The following is a 9,229-nucleotide window of genomic DNA, read 5'->3' as shown; positions in this document are numbered from 1 at the left end:
ATATTGGTCTATCAGCATGAGCTGGAGTTCCAGTTTAGCAAAGGGAAGAGGGGAAGAGACAAGCAGCCACTTAATCAAAGAGAAAAGGGCTTTGCCTGGGTGGAACTTTGATTAAATGCATTTCTGTGGGAGGCAGGGCTAATGGTAATGCTTGAGGAGAGGTTTATCCCATCACTTCAGGTATTTTCCAATGTATATACCACAGGCAAGGTCCCCAAGGAGTGGCTAAAGGCAGTATTACTCACTGTGCATGGCATTATGTACTATGTTTTCTCCTGCCTCAAAAGTTGTGACCAAAGAGTCCAAAACACCCCCTATAATATAGAAAAGTTTCAAAAATATTACAGTGTTTTCTTTGTATCTATAGTTCTCCAGCTTCAAGATGACCTGAATTCAAATCCTTGCTCTGTCATTTACAACCTGTAAGATTTCAGTCATGTCATTTCTCCTTAGTCTTACTTTATCTATAAAATAATGGAATTGGGGGTGGCTAGGTAGCGCAGTGGATAAAGCACCAGCCCTGGAGTCAGGAGTACCTGGGTTCAAATCCGGTCTCAGACACTTAATAATTACCTAGCCATGTGGCCTTGGGCAAGCCACTTAACCCCATTTGACTTGCCAAAAAAAAAATATATATATATATGTATAATAAAATAATGGAATTGAATTAGATGACCTTTAATTCACTGGAAGATCATATACTGAAGCTTAAATACTTTGATCACATAATGAGAAGACAGGACTCATTGAAAAAGATCCTGTTGTTAGGAAAGATTGAATGCAAAACAAAAAGGGCATGGCAGAGGAAGAGATAGATTATTTCATGAAAACAACAAACATAAGTTTGGACAGACTTGGAGAGATGATGGAAGATAGTTGCTCTGTTCTAAGGGATTATGAGCAAGTGAACAACAAGGCTGCTATGCTCCCATAATCCCTGACCTCCAAACCTCCCTCCCTTGAATTTTTAAACTCATATTGTAAGCCTTAACTAATTTGGTATGTGAAAAATGCTGCTTGCCATTTTGAATTTGTGAACCATTCATCTGAATATTCCTGTGTCCCCTACTAGACGTGTAAGTCCCTGGGAAGGAGCCATAATTTTTGCATCATATTCTATCCCTAGACAAATAGTTCAAAACTGAACACAAGGAAAATGAGTAAATTTCTGCTTATTGAGAAAACTATTCTCCTAGGGGAAAGAGTGAGAACAAAGGGACCATAGAATCTGAAAGAGGGGTCAAGGGGAATGAGGGATATTTAGGGATGAGATGTTGTTCCCCATGGGAAATCAACAAAATGTTCCCAGTCTATCCTCTTTTCCTGACTTAGTTACTCCCTAAGCAAATATTCACCCCACCTCCTCTGCAAACATCTATTGGCCCAGGCCCCTTGAGCCCCTGGAAACCTGTCCAATAGATTATGTATACCAAATGTCACTGGTTCAACTGAGTTGCCTAGTACAGAGGTGAGACCTGTTGGTCAATAATTTGAAAGGTCTTTTTTTTTTTTAGTTTTTGTAAGGCATTGGGGTTAAGTGGCTTGCCCAAGGCCACACAGCTAGGTAATTATTAAGTGTCTGAGTTCAGATTTGAATTCAGGTACTCCTGACTCCAGGGCCAGTGCTCTATCCACTGTGCCACCTAGCAGCCCCCAATTCTTTCATGTTCTACCCAAACCTTTTAGCTAGCTAAACTCTGACCTGGGAAAGACTTTAGCTTTAAACTAAATCTTTCACCGTATCCAGGGCCATCACCAGTTGTCCTGATCCTGGTCACTGGACCCAAATTATTTCAAATGTTGTGCATGAGTTTGGGGTGGCCAAATGAAGATAGAGAGAGGCCTTGAATAGTGAATGAATTCACTTACATCCCTGGGATTTAAAACTGTTCAGGATTAAATATAAAAACTTTTCTCTTTCACGGAAGTGAATAACAAACAAAAGGCTAGGCTAAGCTAGGTTTTAGTGAAAGAGAGAGAGAGAGAGAGAGAGATCATAAGAGGAGAAAGCAATAAGGAAAGTATAGGGGCATGAGAGGTTCCCAAAGAAAGACAAGCAAGCAGGGGATAAACTGTAAGGAATGGTCATGAGAGATTAATTTGGCCTTCTAGAGCAACCCAGATGACCAATCCAATAGAGGAGTTGAATGAACTTTTAAAAGGGCCAGGAAGATGAGGTAATTTAGGTAACTGTTGATGGGGACTGTAATTCAGAGAAGAGAGAAGAGGTAATAAAGGTTATATAGAAGAGAGGTAGTAGGTCACAGAATTAATCCTTTCAGGTTAAAGCAGGGATCCATTGTTTTGTTAATAGAAACTTGTTTTGTGCTGGGGGCAGGGATTTACTAGAAGTCCTAGCTCCTGAGGAACAAGGTATTTTAATAAAAGTTCACTGACCTCATCTCAAAGCTTAGATAATGGAATAGAAGGATGGGGTCAGTGTTAATGAAAGGTTCATAGTCAATCTAGAGACAATAGATTAATTATAAAACACATTTTTCTGTTCAATATTTCTCCTACTTCAAGAGAACTAAATATATTTCAAGTTGGACATGTACCACCCCTTCGCCCTTCTGCCTTATACCCTTCAGTATATGACCTCTCAATGAATAGCCTAAATTAAAAGTTATCTAACATAACTTCATCATTTTATAGATAAAGTAAAGCCTAAAGACAACCAAGGGTGGTTCAACTTGGCCTGATTGACAAATGATAGTGGATCCCATAGCCCTTCTTCCCACTTCCCCCACCACCACCCCTTTCAGAACATGCTCAGATATGTTCTTACTTCCAGTTAGCCATTATGACTCAAGTTCTCACTGAATGGTGACAAAAGAATCTCTTAACTGGTTGCTGAACCAGAATTCTCCTAATATGTTAAAGGGGAGATTCCTGCCTTTCAGGTGTCTCTCTTCCCTGGATTGCTGTAAACTGCCATTTGAGGGAACAGGAAGAACTAGTTTATCATTATGTGTCCTAGAGTATGAATTCTTTTGTGTTTATTCTTTTATGTGCATGTGTGTATGTATATGTTTATTCTCTTATTTTATATGAATGAGTGTCCTGATATGAGAGTGTTTAGGGTAACAGAGGTCCATCATTGCCATCAGGTGTTACATCACCAGTCAAAGCTGAATGGTGGTTGAGGAGTCCACTGGAGTGGCAGTGACAGTGACAGTGATTTCAGCAGGAGAGGTGGTATTTAAGAACAAATGACCAAGGTCAATAACCAAAGGAAAGAAGAGATCCCATGAAGACACCTTAATTGAGAGGAGCAGGCTCAGTCAAGCAAGGGATGGACTTGTCCATCTTCAGTGTCACATCCAGAAGCAAACTTGGTGGGAACTTTGCTAAAAAGAGAAAAGAAATTCCAGAGCCAGGATCAGGAGGGCCTCATTGTTCACATGTATTCTCTATACATGTGCCTCAGTTCTACTGTACTTAAAGTAAGTCTTAAGTCTAATTCAACCCATCAGGATTATACCTAGATCCCTGAGGGGTAAACTAATATTCTTCTCTCTGGAAACCCAACTTGCTAGTCTGATACAAAATAGGAGAGTGGATTCAGAGGTATTACAATAGTCCAATTGGTGTTCAGTTATTTTTTTCAGTCCAATTCTTCATAACCTCATTTGGGGTTTTCTTGGCTAAGATATTAGAATAGTTTGTCATTTTCTTCTCATTTGACAGATGAGGAAGGTGAGACAAATAAGTTTAATTGACTTGCCCAGGATTATACAGCTAGTGTCTGAAGCCAGATTTAAATTCAGAAAGATGAGTTTTCCTGACTCCAAGCCTAGCCTTCTATCCACTGTGCCACCTAGCTGCCCCTTATTGCAATGGCATAATAAAATTTATGTTCATGATAGTTTTCAAAGAACTTTCACATTTTCTGATTTGATCCTCAAAATAATCTGGTGATGTATTGTTATTCCCATTTTGTCTAATAAAAAAGAGATTAAATAATTCTATGGGTGACAGATTAGTGAACTGGGATTAGAATCTCCATATTCTGACTCTGAATCCAGTTCTCTTTCTAGTGCAAATACCATCTTTCCTCAAAGAAGAAAATTCAGCCTTCACAGATCTAAGGAGAATAGAACCTGAGCTGGGAAGCAACTGAACTCAAGGGATTAGACAGACCAAAAACTTGGGGATCAAGGGATCTTTGAGTAATCTAGAAGATGAACTCTGACTCCCTTTTCTTCTCTTATACTGCCCTGGATATAGTCTTTGCATATGCCAAAGGACATTCACCCAAGAGACTATCAGACCTGTCAATGTTAAGTAAGCAGAACCACTGAAAGGATCCCAGGTTGTTAAATAGTGGTCAATGGTTTTTCTAAAGACCCAATTGGTCCAGAGCTTGAGGGAAAGTAGAAAGGAGAAGAAAATCAAGTGTGACTTCTGCTGAAATCTCTAACTTGAGTAGCCATGAACTAGGAAGGGGATACTATACAGCCCAGGTAGAAACACTTGAAATGATAATAGGAAGGCAGTTTACCTCATTTTTGGGAAGATGACCAAAAAAATCTGGTAGTTTGGCCTGGGTCTCTTGCAGAGAATGAAAAAAAGTATTAGCTCTAATACCTTTGAATAGGAAGAAAGGAACTCTATTGATACTATGATGAAATAAGGAATTTAGGATGCCAAAAACTCAGGCTTATAAGAGAAGTAAACAGCAAATAATTCCAGGCTAAAAATTGCCTCCAGATCTATACAGAATAAATAATACCAGGAAGGAGATGGGGCTGTCTGACATTTCCAACTCTCCTTTTCCAAGTTTCTTCCATAATCCTATCAAAAAAAAAGCTCTCAGAAAAAGTGCTGCCATTATTCACTCAAATCTTAACATGTATTTTATTCATTGTATCCCCTCTCAGAAAGCCACATTTTAAGATTTTGTCTCCCTCAACACTTTCCCTTTAAATCAGGTCTTCCTTTGGGCTTTACTGCTCCTGTTAATGGTACCTTCCCACTTACCTAAATTCAAGACAATTGTGACAGTTGTACGTACTCTATGACACTGTATGTTGTACCTTGTGACACTTGAGTCTGTTTGTGGACTCTCCAGTCCAAATTGATTCACAAAATACTTTTCTTAAGCTGACAGAAATGCAGCATGTCACTATATTATTGGCTCTTCACATGGTCATTCATATGTCCCTTTCCATGACAAAGGAAAAAGAAAAGCTCATGACATATGCCCATGCATTGTTAATTTTCTTATCCTATTCAGTAACTTCCTGCCCACTGCAAACAGGTACTCTTCCAGAAGATAAAAGCTTGAGTACCCATTTTGGAGCGTAAAAGGGGGAAAAAAAGGGCAATAAACTGCATTATCACTCACTATCTTAGGTCATTTTCATCACTGAAAGACAATGGGGTAGGAGGCAGCTAGGTGGCATAGTGAATACAGCACTAGCCCTAGAGTCAGGACGACCTGAGTTCAAATATGGCCCCAGACACTTAATAATTAGCTGTGACTCCTTGGTCAAGTCACTTAACCTCATTGCTTTGCAAACAAACAAAACAAAAAAGAAATACAATGGGGGAAAATAATGTAGCCCTACCCCAAAGTTCAATAGTATTGAACTCTCTCCTAGACTGGGAGAGCGTTCATTTCCACCAATTAGAAGAGACCCCATACCAATGGATTTTGGGATAGGGATTACAAAATTAAAATTAAGAATATATGAGGAACTTTATTTTTCTTCCTTAAGGATATGATTTCTCTGTCATCACATTCAACTGAGATCAATGTATAACATGGAACAAATGTAAACACTAACAGACTGCCTTCTGTGGGGGGAAGGAAGCAAGAATAGGGGAAAAATTTTAAAACTCAAAATAAATAAAATCTTTTTTAAAATATATATGGGGTGGCTAGGTGGTGTAGTGGATAAAGCACTGGCCCTGGAGTCAGGAGTACCTGGGTTCAAATCTGGTCTCAGACACTTAATAATTACCTAGCTGTGTGGCCTTAGGCAAGCCACTTAACCCCATTTGCCTTGCAAAAACCTTAAAATATATATATATGAGGGAACAGAGAACAAACTTAGTCCCTTATGATGAGATCTAAGAAGATACCTCATTTACAGAGATCAGGGACCATGGTTTTGGAAATTTTCATTTAGTGTCAGATTTTTTTAAAGTATTAATCAGTTTTGGGGTGGCTAGGTGGTGCAGTGGATAAAGCACCGGCCCTGGAGTCAGGAATACCTGGGTTCAAATCTAGTCTCTAGCTGTGTGGCCTTGGGCAAGCCACTTTAACCCCATGGCCTAGCAAAAACCTAAAAAAAAAAAAGTATTGATCAGTTTTGCTGAAATTTTTCTCTTTTATTTTTTTGAAATGACTGTCTGGGAAGGGGAAGGATACAGAGGAAAAAAGCTAAGTGGTGGCAAAACAAAATATATCAATAAAATAGATAAGAAAAGACTCTTGGTTACAGGTTAGAGAAGAGTATGAGTCATGTTTGACTCATATATTTCTGTATCCAATCTGTCATCAAATTCTAGCAATTCTTCCTCTGAAATGACTTGCAGGATTCAGAAATGTTAGAAGATGGATGGAATGAATTGATGCAAAACAAACTAAATAGAATCGGGAAAACAAACCACATCATCTCAGCTCATTGCCAGTTGTTTTGATTTTTGTCCAGCTGTTGGACTTCAATAACTTTAGGAGTGAGTGAGGCTGAAGATCATGTAATTCTAAAATTTAAATCCAATTCATTCAAAAGTCAAGAAATCACTAGTGATGTCATTAGTTCTTGTTGAAAATGAAAACTAACAATAATAATGGGGTGGGGACCACAGTTGTAGAATATGTCAGGGACAATGAATTTGTTGGTTCTACTTAAATGTTATAAGGGAAGGATCAGCTGGGGGTGAGAGGGTATAAGAGGATGTAACTGAAATAGAAAAAAATTGTTTTAATGATTTTAGAAACAAATATTTTAGCATAGCACCTAGTTAAGCAAGACTAATAAGTTAAAACAGGAAACTGTCAGACAATAGCTTCTCCCTCTCCAGGGCCATAGCCCAGGTCAGTCAGCCCATCTTTCAGTACACTATTTCAGATGTCAAGCTCTTCAAACCTGTTTGATATAGGTTATTTTGTGCCATTTGTCCAAGGGCAAAAAATTGCTTGTTACAACTCTGCTGCCCACAAATCAAGTAATCTATTTTGAAAACTATGTAACAATTATGAGGCATTTATGAGAAGAGGATCTACTAGAAGAGATTAATGTTTGTTTCACATAGACAAGACATATATATATAAAATATTAGAATAAATATTAGAAAGTAGTGCAAGATCAATAATAGATAAGTTTAAGTTCAAATTATAGAAGTTCCTAGAAGGGAGAGATCAATGAGGGTTGGCATGATGGTAGGGAAGGAACAGGTATTTATTTATTTGTTTGTTTAATTTTATGGGACAAGTAGTTATTAATTACTGACTATATTTGCCTGCTTGGGACTGTACTAAGTGCTTAACAAACATTATCTTATTTGATCCTCACAACCACTCTGTGAGATAGGTACTATTCTCATTTTGCAGTTGGGGAAAATGAGGCAGAGGATAAGTGATTTGCTCAAGCCTTCACAATTTGTAAATGTCTGAAAGTAGATTTAAACCCTGGTTTTCCATTAATTTATTCACTGTACCACCAACTGCCTACATGTATTTGAAGGATAGGCAGGATCCAAACGGAGAGAGAAGAGAGTTATAGATAACGAAGACAAACAGGTGAGAAGTAGGACTAGCCAGTTCAGAAATTCTGAGACCCTAGATATATAACATTCTCCTAGTGTATCTCCCACCATACTCCCCAACTCTAAAATTCTTATATTGAAGAGCAGTGGCTTATGATGAGACCAATTTGTTTTGAGTTAAAATCTTTTTTTAGGGGGAGTCATGGAGATAAATCATGAAAAGTAGATGCAGTTTTAAGTTGTGTAGGACCTTATATACCAGCTGTTGAGTTTGTACTTTGTCCTATAAGTATTATCCAGGAAAGCTCCTGAGCAAGTCAAACAGACTGATCCCCTATAGACTTCATTCTTTGAAAAGTCATCAGTCAAAGAGAATAGCAACTGTCATGACCATGAGCTGGGAAGTTAAAAGTTGGGTTGAACAAGAAACAAAATTATGGTATACTTAGACTATAACCCCAGATAATTAATGGCACCATAAAAGGGTTGTTGGGAAAAGGTCATCCTTTCAAAAACAGGAAAACTTATCCAAAGAAGAAAAACAAGGAGGTCCACAAAGGATTTGGAAATCAGAAGAGAGACAATTGTGAGAAAGCTCAGGTTTCAAAGCAGCATCTGCTGTCAGCCCTTCTAAAAGTGGTGTTCTTGCGGGGTGAAGCCCAGCATTAGTGAGGAACTGATTCTACTCTGGAGGATGTCGAGATTCTCCCTTTCCTTAATTAAATCTCCTTTAAAATTTAGCAGGACTGGTTTTCCCCTGTGTGATCACCTACAGCACCTATAGTCTATGCCACATAATTTTTCCAATTTTTTTTTAACTGATGAGAGGCAATATGGTATTATAGTGGATAGACATCTAGCTTCAGAATCATAAAATCCCAGATTCAAGCCTTGCCTCAGATACATATTGGAAGGGCGATTCTAACCTCTCAAACGCCTCTAGGCAACTCTGAGATTATAAATAGTAGAGTGGGGCTGCCCTTCACTGGTTAAGAGTCTCCTCATCTGGAAGCTTCCTATACTGATGAAATCACAGACCTAGTTCCTTATTCGTGGACATGTCTTCAAATAAACATTAAATTTCTGATGAGGAAGCACCTTTGTAGTGCAATGGAAAAAAAGGTGAGTTTTCAGTCAGAAGATCCTGGTTCAAATCCCACCTATGCTACTTACTTATCTGTACCACCCCGAACAAGTATTTATTATTAAACACCTACTAGATATGCCAGGTAATAACTGTAATAACTACAAATATTTTATCTGATTCTCCTAACAACTCTATGAGATAGGTACTTTTAATTTATCCCCACTTTACACTTGGAGAAACTGAAGCAGAGGTTAAGTAACTTGCATAGTTAATGTCTGAGGATGAATTTGAATTCAATCTTTGACTCCAGGTCCAGTGTTTTACCTACTACATCTTGTAGTCCTAGGAGTACTTGAAAGAATTAGGATTTGGATGGGGAGGGGAGATTAATGGACAATGAAGAACATATGAACAAGTCACTTA

The 9,229-nt window shown here is 38.3% G+C and overlaps 1 protein-coding gene across 2 annotated transcripts in view; it reads left to right on the top strand.

Moving 5' to 3' along the window:
* The first annotated feature begins 3,166 nt into the window (after positions 1-3,166).
* Positions 3,167-9,229, top strand: part of PLK1 (polo like kinase 1) — a 77,149-nt gene continuing 71,086 nt past the window's right edge. For both annotated transcript variants that reach the window (XM_074196257.1, XM_074196256.1), the window contains exon 1: positions 3,167-3,446. The gene's annotated coding sequence lies outside the window, so the exon portion shown is untranslated. The remainder of the gene's footprint in view (positions 3,447-9,229) is intronic.

The sequence above is a fragment of the Macrotis lagotis genome, chromosome 8, assembly GCF_037893015.1.
Source record: "Macrotis lagotis isolate mMagLag1 chromosome 8, bilby.v1.9.chrom.fasta, whole genome shotgun sequence".
NCBI lineage: Eukaryota > Metazoa > Chordata > Mammalia > Peramelemorphia > Peramelidae > Macrotis > Macrotis lagotis.
This window is presented reverse-complemented; position numbering and strand designations above follow the sequence as displayed.